At 40.5% G+C, this 10,018-nt stretch overlaps 1 protein-coding gene and 1 non-coding gene across 3 annotated transcripts in view; both read left to right on the top strand.

The window, feature by feature from the left end:
* Positions 1-564: 564 nt before the first annotated feature.
* STAT4 (signal transducer and activator of transcription 4) overlaps positions 565-10,018 on the top strand; it is a 126,767-nt gene continuing 117,313 nt past the window's right edge. Inside the window, exons 1-2 of one of the 2 annotated variants that reach the window (XM_004576967.3) lie at positions 565-712; positions 8,246-8,339. The gene's annotated coding sequence lies outside the window, so the exon portion shown is untranslated. Of the gene's footprint in view, positions 713-3,474; positions 3,505-8,245; positions 8,340-10,018 lie in introns of those variants that run through there. The other variant, XM_058664740.1, reaches the window with a different exon arrangement.
* Positions 8,957-9,091, top strand: LOC118757892 (U4 spliceosomal RNA). Its single transcript, XR_004995405.1, has one exon. It is a non-coding gene; the product is annotated as a U4 spliceosomal RNA (small nuclear RNA).

Raw genomic sequence — 10,018 nt, 5'->3', positions numbered from 1 at the left:
TGTAAGTGTAATTGGCTCTCTATGAACCACCTCAAAATACCATCTGGCCCTAGGTGTTATAGGTTAGTTTCTTCCCTAATGTTCCGTAGTACGTTGGGTTATAATGCAGCGACATTTTTTTTTCTGGTTTTCCTGGGATTTTCTTAGTGTCGGTACTGAAAACTCCCTGCCTTTGGGGACCCCTGGGATCTGAAAACCTCAGTGAGATCGCCACAATGTACTGTGCTAAAACCCACCCAATTTTCCTTTAGGAGCAAGGATTCCAGGGTAAGTGGTCCTAGTAATAAAATAATATGTATTTGAACAGGTGTGCATCACTTTATGATGCTTCTCCCCTCCCTCAGCAAGTATCTTAAAAGCAGCAGATAGCTAGCACAGTGCACTTTCCTGGGGGACTTTGTCTGCCATGGCCGGAGACTTCACCAAGAATAGGCTCAGCAACCTCCTACCCAAAATAATGGCTCCTGTAATGTCTGAGGACAAAAGTCAGGGCCTCTCTAGGGAGGTGACTGCCCTCCCAGCAGGTGTTAACCCAGGTCTATGATTGGCTCCACCCTCTCCTAGGTCATAGGAGCACTCATGACAACATGGGAGTTGGTCTACAGGAGGCCAGAGCCCTCCTGCCCAGCCACCATATTCCATCTGGGAAAAGATACATCTCTGTCATCCCTTTATGGTGGTTATTTGCTTCTTGAAACCATCATTTTAAGTGGTATGTAGAAAAATGTTTAGCATTCTAAAATTTATCTGGGACCATACATGAGAACCATAACTCCCTGAACTTCAGAAAAATCTTTTGGAGAAGAGAAAGAATAACACTGATGCCTTATATGCATTTATATGCTTTTATGATATTTAAGGTTTATATACATAGTGAAATGGTTACTATAGTTAAGCAAATTAACATAGTCCCCTTTCATTAATTTCATAGATTGGACATTCATAACAGGTTTGTCTAAACAAGGTATTCTTTCTATTGCTAACATATTTGAAATAAGCTAAGATATAGACACAGAACTGTTTAGAGCATTTATCTCTGTAGACATGACTAAGTGGTTTTTTAAGCGACTTATATGCTGAAATAGACCCTACTAGTCACTATCTTCAACCGCACATGTATCTCTTTTTCTTTCACTTCCAAAGAGAATTTCCCTCTGTTTTTGCATTTAAAGTATGAGAACTTTAATGCTGAAGTTCAAATTCCAGCTCTATAGTTTTCTTTCCTGGTTATTGTGGCAAATGAAACGAAGTGTTTTGCATCTCTGTTTGCTTCTGAACTGGTATTGTAATATTGACCTTCTGTGATTTTGAAGATTAAATAACACAGTGCCCACACAGTACCTGCCATGTCGATGATTAATAAATCTTCTACCACAAGGTTTATAATAAGGCATCATAAATACACACTTAAATATTCCACCCTTCATAAGACTATTGGCACAAGCACATTTAGGGGCCCAGTATGGTCATAGCCAGAAGACCTCTGTACTTAGGGAACACACTCTCCACCCCATCTTCCCCAACTCTGACAGACACAGGTATAGTTATGTACATCTAATCCAAGGAATTGCTATAAATGACCACCCATGACTTATCACTAAAGCAGAGGTTTCTGTTCGAATTGTGCATCAGTGTCATCACTGGAACTTTCAAACAATTTAGATGTTCATGGATTGTGATTCAGTAGGTCTTAGATGGGTCACACATTGGTATTTTTTCAAGTGACCCTCAGGGTATTCTGATAAGCAACCAAGATGAATGACTTTGAGCTAACATGGAAAAAAAAAAGTCTTTTTAGGTTCTTTATCAGAACAGAGGAGAATAAATAGACAAACAGGCAGACAGAAAGAAAGACATAAGGATAGAGATGTAATAGGGGTTGGGGTAGAAATAGAGATAAAAGTTGGGAAAGGGTTGGGAGAAGAGAGATGGGAGTAGAGAGGGAATATAGGTTTAGGACTATAGGTAGAGATCGGGCAAGAACTGAAACTAGAGGTAGGGATAGAGACAAGTAGAGACAGAGTAGAGATTAAAACAGGGAGAATAGACAAAAATCCCTATCAGAATTGCCACCACCAACTCCATCTCGTAAGTTGGAACTCTTCAGTCTTGTCAGTTTCATCACTGTATTTCCTAACATTTTTGAGATGTAACTTTTCTTCTACCCTGCCATGACTACCTTAGTTTGGGTCTTTATCAGACTTTGTTGGGAGTATGTTGAAATCTCACACCTGCTCTTTCTCTCTCTCTCTTAAACCTCCCTTCCCAAGTCTAGGCTCAACATCAACACTGTTATTGATCATGCTATTCTATCCTGTGGTGCACGAAATGACAACCTTCCCCATCCATCTGGCCAGACCTAACTCATTTTACCTGCACGTTTAACTTCTTGCAGACCTCATTCTCCTGCCCTGGCCTTTCTGTGATTCCCTTGCCTTTCGGTGTTTGGCTGTCATTTCTCAGCATGCAACACCTAGCTTAAAAATTACCTCAGGGCCAGCACTGTGGTACAGAGGACACCCTCTTTGCATATGGGAGTGGCAGTTTGAGTCCTAGCTTCTCTGCTTATGATCTAACTTAACCTACCTGGGTGGTAGCAAATGATGAAATGATGACCTGGTAATTGGGTCCTGCCACCCAACATGGGAAATCTAAATGGAATTTTAGGTTACTGGCTTCAGTCTGGCCCAGCCCTGGCTGTTGCAGTCCTTTGGAAAGTGAACCAGTGGATGGAAGATCTCTCTTTCTTGTTCTGCTTTACAGAAAGATAAAGGTAAATAAACAAAAGCATTTAAGGAATGCCTTTTTAGGTGTCCTAATTTCCCTATTAGACGATATGCTTCTGTTTGTCTACATTTCCAAGGCACAGTGAATGTGTCTGGTCATTGACTGGATCTGTGAGCTTGCAAGAACTGAGGGGAACTAATTTGAGATCAAGGACATACTAGTGGATAGGTGACCATGTCTATCAGTCTACCTGCAGACCCAGATGTCTTCATTCACCTTCACTCTCACAGATCCCCCAACACCCCTCCAAAAAGCCCATCCCCAGATATCCATAAAAACTCCTTAGAAATTCCTGGAGCTTTGCCTATTCTGGATTTCCAGTGAGGACTACAGTAGGCAGGAGAAGGTGGGCTGGGCTGCTCTGATAAACAAGACAATACCCATTCTTCTTGTTTTGAATCCTAAGAGATGTCCTCAATTTAAAAAAAAAAAAATTTAACCTTGAAAAGGAAGAAATTAAAAATGTGAATTAAGCCATTTTTCATAACCCAAGCCACTTGGTACTTCCCACAAAGCTTTGGGGGGAGGGTCGAAATCTGTTCAGTTGAAGCTGCAGCAACAATCACTGTGGCGCGGAAATGCACACAGCAGAGCAGTTTCTGACCCTCTTCTGTTGTGCATGTTTCATTCCTGTTGACAGTGATGACAGACATAATGAGATTCTTGAGGAAGCTCATGACCATGTATCAGGGCAACTAATTTGGAAATCTCTAGTGGGGAAGTGTATCTCAGGAGCTGATGGGACCTCAGTGAAAGGATTCTCATGAATTGTGCTGGTTTCCACTGGCTAAAAAACTACTGTAAACTGCTGTGACTACCACTTGGATCATTTAATATCAGATAGAAAATGAGCACGGGGAGGGTCTAGTCTGGGTAGAGCACTTTGTCAGATGCAGAGTTGATTGCAGGCCAACAATGTCTTAAAATGCTCCTTCTTGTAAGCTTGACCATGACCTCTCTCAGGGGAAGGAGATTCTGGAAGTGCATGCCGTATTTAGCTTCCGGAATTGTCTGTACATCTAGAAACCTGCAGCACCCTGCACTTGAAATTATCATAGTGACTGACAAGAGGAACATGCTGGGGTATGGAGGTCAATTTCACCTGATAAGAACAGAATGCACTTTTTCCCTCTGGGAATGTGCTGATATTCTTGACAGCTTGGAAAATTCTACACAGAGCCTCTCTCTCTGGAGAGCATTCCTAGGAAAGATAAGGGCTCACTGTATGGTCATACTCAGGAGAACCTGCTGGAAGCCCTGGCTTTTGATAGCTCAGGATTCCAAGACCTTCCTGGAAGGGGAACCATCTCCACATCCACACCTTTAGTGTTTCCTGTGTGTGCCCCAATCATGTTAGAAACAAGCTGGATAGTAATCCAGCACCAGTTGGAACCATTTCCCACCAAACGTATGGTTTTCATTTTGAAGCTTCCTTCTCCACTGTGATAAAGGTCTGACCATAAAGTCACAACAAAGGCAACCGGCTGATTGCTTCTGCTACTTTGGCCTGGGACTTCAAGTACAAGCCTGGCTGAAACTTGAAGCAGGAGAAGGCAAATATTGTTGTTGTTTTACTGCTGTTGTTACTTATTTTTGAAAGAAGTGCAAAGAAAGAGTGAGCAACAGCATGAGTGGCATTTGAAGTTCCCTTTTGGTGTTTTGGGAAAACAGGAACTTAAAACTATTGAAGATATATAGGAAAGAACACGCCATTCTTCAAACTTTCTCGTGAAACCTAACATGTTCAGAGAGCAGGTGAAATCTGGTGAGTGATTTCACATACACAAGGAAATGAAAGCACATTTGAAAAGTCATCAGATCAAACCTAACTCCTCAGTTTAGCAGATCACAGTATGCAGTTTCCTGCTGAAGCAATGTAGCCTGAAAACAGGTGTTGTAGGTAAGTATAGGTCATTGTGATTCTTTGCTTCTGTGTCCTGCAACTTTCATTCACAAATTTAATTTTTAAAAAGATTTGAAAGGCAGAGTAACAGAGAGACAGAGAAAGTCAGAGAAAGAGATCTACCCATCATTGCTCACTCGCCAAATGGCTCTAAAAGCTAGGGCTTGTCTGCACCAAGACCAGGAAACTGGAACTCCATCCAGGTGTCCAATGTAGATGGCAGGGCATAAGCACTCGGCTACCTGCTGCTGCTGATTTCCTAGGCATATTATAACCTGGGGCTCAAATTGGTATTCCAATGTGGGGTGCCTGTGTTGAAATTGCAAGCCTGGCATAACTGGATGCGCCACAACGCCACCCCACAGATTCTATTTTCCAGTGCTTGAAAGTGTCTTTGGAATCCACCTGTGCAGTGGAAATGGTATTAAAGAACATTGGGTTAAAACCCTAAATTTGTCACTTAATTGCTGTTTGACCTTGCATAAATTACAGGAAACATCTGCTCTTTAGTCTTTGCTTTTACAATGTAGGGCTAATAACAACTATCACACATACACAATTCCTACGTTTCACCACCATTCAGCAGATTTTTAAAGTTACATTGAAGCAAAAAGATAAGTTACAGAATTCAATGTGAGCATAAATTGAATATAATGATGCTGCTTCACTGAAACTGAATATATTTGCAATGGGAATTGGGTAGTTACGTGAGGGTTTGTTCTAGTTCAGTGAACCTCTAACAGCAAATGCCACTGTGTAAGTGTCCCGGAATTCAGATGGTCTCCAAAGAGGTCTCAGCCCCTTTACAAGGATCTTGGTCACCTAGTTCTATACAAGGCCAAGCAAGGCCATTGGTCCTCATCTGGCCAATCTTAGCCAAAGGGAACCTGCATTGCCATACTCAGCTGTGACAAGACACCCATACTGGAAGGAGCTCAGGGACCCACATCCCTCTGAAATTCACTGAGAATTCTTGAACATGGGATTGTGTGTTTATTTTTCTGCAGCATTATTTTGGCAACAATTTGAAAATAGACTGGAGTAACTAAGAATGCAGGCAAATGGGAAGGCAATTGAGCCACGGAAATACTTCAAACTCATGAACGTGATGTTCAAACACCCTAAAACTTCACTACTCACCAGGTTTATCCTCTTTCATTTCCCAATATGAGTGTCTATTCCTGCTCTATATCTGGTTTAGCCATCCTTGAATGTCTTTTGTATCTTCCTGCCTGTTTAGCCTTCACACATCTTCTCCTTCACTAATAATGTGAAATCCTGGCAATTCTTTGGTTTCCTAGCCTTCTCCACACTTCTGTTCCTCTTCTGATTACTGCCATTATTCCTAGGGTCCTATTATTCCTCCACCTAGCTTTCCTTGGCTTGATCAAAATACCTGCGTCATAAGTTACCTTGTATTGAGGTGTTTATTTTCAATGCTACAATTTGTCTCTTCTAGTAATTAGGATCAAATTTGATGGCCGGGGTGTGTCTTGTACAAGTTGGTATCTCACCTCATTTTAACCTATGAGGCTTATTGCTCAGTGTTGATACCATGTAATTAGCTAAATGAATAGATAAATAAACATCCACTGACTCATCTTGTAGGTACATGTATATAGCTGTAAGGAAATTATTTAGTATCTGCTTAAGATGGATTCGGACTGGATGTTTTACATTCAAGTTTGTCAGTGAAAAGCAAGTGTACATTTAAGATTTAGAATCTCCTATAAAAAAATATTTAAATAAAGCTTTTCTCCTGAAAATTTTTTTTTTTTTTTTTTTGGCCAGAGAGAGAGAACCACAGAAAGCAGAAGAAACTTAGAAATATGTTTTCAAGCATAACACTTTACTGGTTTATAAGAAAATTAAAAATAGAAGATGAGCAGTGAAAGACTGAAATAATCTTTTCATCATATGTTTTGTTTTGTGCTTGTTTTGCTATTGGCCATGACAGAAGCCAACTACAGATACAAGTAGAACATAGCACTTTTATTTGGAAAGAACAGAGTACTGGTTGGTTGCAACATATTGAAACTGCATAAAGCAGTAAGTGGAAAGGCACTTTGAGAAATACAGAATCTTTAACCAAGACTGGAATAATATCATAGACCATAGATTAAATACAGTCAGGGCCCGGCATGGTAGCTTTGCAGTTAAAGTCCTCGCCTTGAATGCACCAGGATCCCATATGGACACCAATTCTAATCCTGGTGGTCCCGCTTCCCATCCAGCTCCCTGCTTGTGGCCTGGGAAAGCAGTCGAGGACGGTCCAAAGCCTTGGGACCCTGTACCTGCATGGGAGACCTGGAAGAAGCTCCAGGCTTCTGTTGTCGAATTGGCTGACCTCCAGCCATTGCAACCACTTGGGGAGTGAATCAGCAGATGGAAGATCTTCCTCTCTGTCTCTCCTCCTCTCTGTATATCTGACTTTGCAATAAAAATAAATCTTAAGAAAAATATTTAAAAGGAAGTCAAATCAGTATTTAAAGGACTATTTAAAAATATTACATTTTCTCTCAATATTTGTCACACTTACAACAACAGTTCAAAGTAAAGGTAAAAGGCAATCAGAAATTAGTTTCATTTTAACTGTCATTCTTTGATAATTTGTTCAAACAGATAAAAGAGACTGCGGAATTAAATCAAGACCAAAATACTACAATCATCACTGGGATGATTTCATTATTTTTACTTTTTTATCCCTAGTAAGTTGGCTTATACAAATAAAGGATTTAACAAGTATTTGATGAACAAGTAAAGAATGAAAAAATGGTACTATTCAAAGTCATCATCTAGTGACAGCTCTTTAACTGGTGGACAGTATTTCAAGAAAACTAGACAATCTTCATAGGTTTATCTGTGAAATAAATACATTTAAGCAACAGAAAATAGCATAGCATTTTTTAAAGATTTACTTATTTTTATTACAAAGTCAGATACACACAGAGGAGGAGATATAGAGAGGAAGATCTTCCGTCCGATGATTCACTCCCCAAGTGACCACAACTGCTTTCCCAGGCCACAAGCAGGGAGCTGGATGGGAAGTGGGGCTGCCGAGATTAGAACCGGCGCCCATATGGGATCCCGGAGCTTGCAAGGTGAGGACTTTAGCCGCTAGGCCACACTGCCAGGCCCAATAGCGTAGCATTTTAGATTATCTTAATTCTCTTGCCTTCAGTCCCTTGGTCCCACATATGTCCCCAGTTCCCATCTCCCTTAATTCCTGCCTGGATTCCAATTTTGCCCTGGTTTCTTGGGCTTCTCTTTCTGCTCTTCTCTCCCAGGCACCTATGATCCCAAATCTGAACGGCACATATACTTTACTAGGTGTTTCTTTTATATTGTTTTTGTCAATAGCTTGAATGATCAGATTGGTTTGGCTGAAAGCGTGTTTCATATAAATTCAATATCCTATTCTACTCACATTATTTACTCACTGTGGCAATTTTTTTTTCTCTAGCTATAAAAGTTGAGCTTTTAGGTCTTTAATTTTCAGAGTTAAACCTTTTCCCCTTTTATTACACAGCCATTTAATGTTGGCTCTTTTCCCAGTGTGCTGGCACTTCCTCAGTTCTCCATGAAATGTTAAAGAATAACAGATGTAACGCTGCAAAAACTTCAACCAATTCAGCAACGACCCTGCAAAGTAAGTCATACTCCTAAAAAGTTTGAATACAACTTTTCTTTAAGCAGTCTGCTGTCAGTTTCTTGCTGTCTTTCCAGGGCTTTCTATCCTTAACCTAAGTCCATAGTGTGTTCTATTTTAAACAGTTTCAGTCAAGCCATAATTAGCTGTTTGTGTGACAAAAATATAATGCCAAGTTCCTTAAGGGAGAAAACCAAAAACAAGCAGTTCATTCGTTGACTATTAAATCCAGGGTTATAAAGATACGATGGTATCCAACTATATGCAGACAAGCATTGGCTTTGCTCTCAATAACATCTTCCGTACACTAGGAGGAGACCACTGAAAGCTCTAGCTGTACATGGTCATTACCACTCATGGTTCCCAAGACAATGTTAGAGAGATTGAGTGCCCTGATTGACCATGAAGGGCTTGGCCATGAATCCAAAATGAGACTTCTGAGTTCTTGACAATAAATCCAGTGGGAATCTGCTAGCCATTCTAGTGATTCTTAGCTGCAGTTATTACAAGATCCACTCCGAGAATCTGAATTAGGTCTATATGTTAACCAGAGAAGAACATGTTGGAGATGTGTTCAAAAAGTTCATGAAAATGAGCAACATGAAAAAAGTATTCGTAGCTTTGCACAGTGACAGTATGGTAACCAATGAGGTTTATCTGAGGCAAGATTATTGCTAATTGAAAAAAGTATTGATGAATTTCTAAAGTTTTTTTCAACAAAACAAACTAATTATTTAATACCATTTAAATGAACTTTCTGAAGTCCTCTCATGTGTGGAAGAACAAGGTGGGTGCACCCATTTTATTAAAAAACAAACAAACAAAAAACCTACAAAGCTAACAGGTGAGAAAGCAAGTGTGTCCACTGCGTTAGTGAATAAATTAATCACGAGTAATCACCCTGAAACAATAGCCCTTTCTGAGCCAAAGTTTACACAATGCAGTACACTGCAAAGTGAAGCACTCTCCAGCCAAGGAACTATCTAGGACTTTTCCTCTGGGGCAGCCTCCCAGCATGAAGGTGTTCTGGGTGATAACCTGACCTTGAGTTTTGTGCAGGCATCATTTACAAGAGCAATTGCCTGCAACAGATAACATCTACTCTGTTGGTTATCTCCAAAGAAAAGAAGAGTATTGTGTTGGAAGTGCCAGTTCAAGGAATTAAGAAGGGCCTGATTACAGCCAACTAAAACAGAGTCGGTGCACTGTCAGTATTTCTACAGAAAGCAAGAGTCAGTCAGTCTTAATCCCTGGCCCTCTGCCTTAAATGAAGTATGAGATTCCCTATCTGGAGATCCCGCACTGTGCTGGGAAGATGGGTTGACTGGATGATCTAATCACTGCTACTATTTTGCCAACCTCTGTATGCAATCCATTGTTAGAATTATTAAGCAACATTCAGTGGAATTCTCTGGCAATGACATAGGAAGTCATCAATACAAACACAGAGAAGGCAGCCTTTCCCTATGATGTCAGTTTCTGCTTTAGTTTAGATATTTTTGGAGTATACTCCAATTAAGCCAGATATCGTGTTTACAATGGGTGATAGAGCACTGTGGGCAAGAAGACAATACGCTTACAGTACATTTTCCCACTGTGCAGTTAGTTATGCTAAAGTTTCGTGTTACAGCTGATTAGCTGGCTGCTTCTGACAGGGCCAGACATGACAGTGAGCTGCT

This window comes from Ochotona princeps, chromosome 5 (genome assembly GCF_030435755.1).
Source record: "Ochotona princeps isolate mOchPri1 chromosome 5, mOchPri1.hap1, whole genome shotgun sequence".
NCBI classification, from domain to species: Eukaryota; Metazoa; Chordata; class Mammalia; order Lagomorpha; family Ochotonidae; genus Ochotona; species Ochotona princeps.
This window is presented reverse-complemented; position numbering and strand designations above follow the sequence as displayed.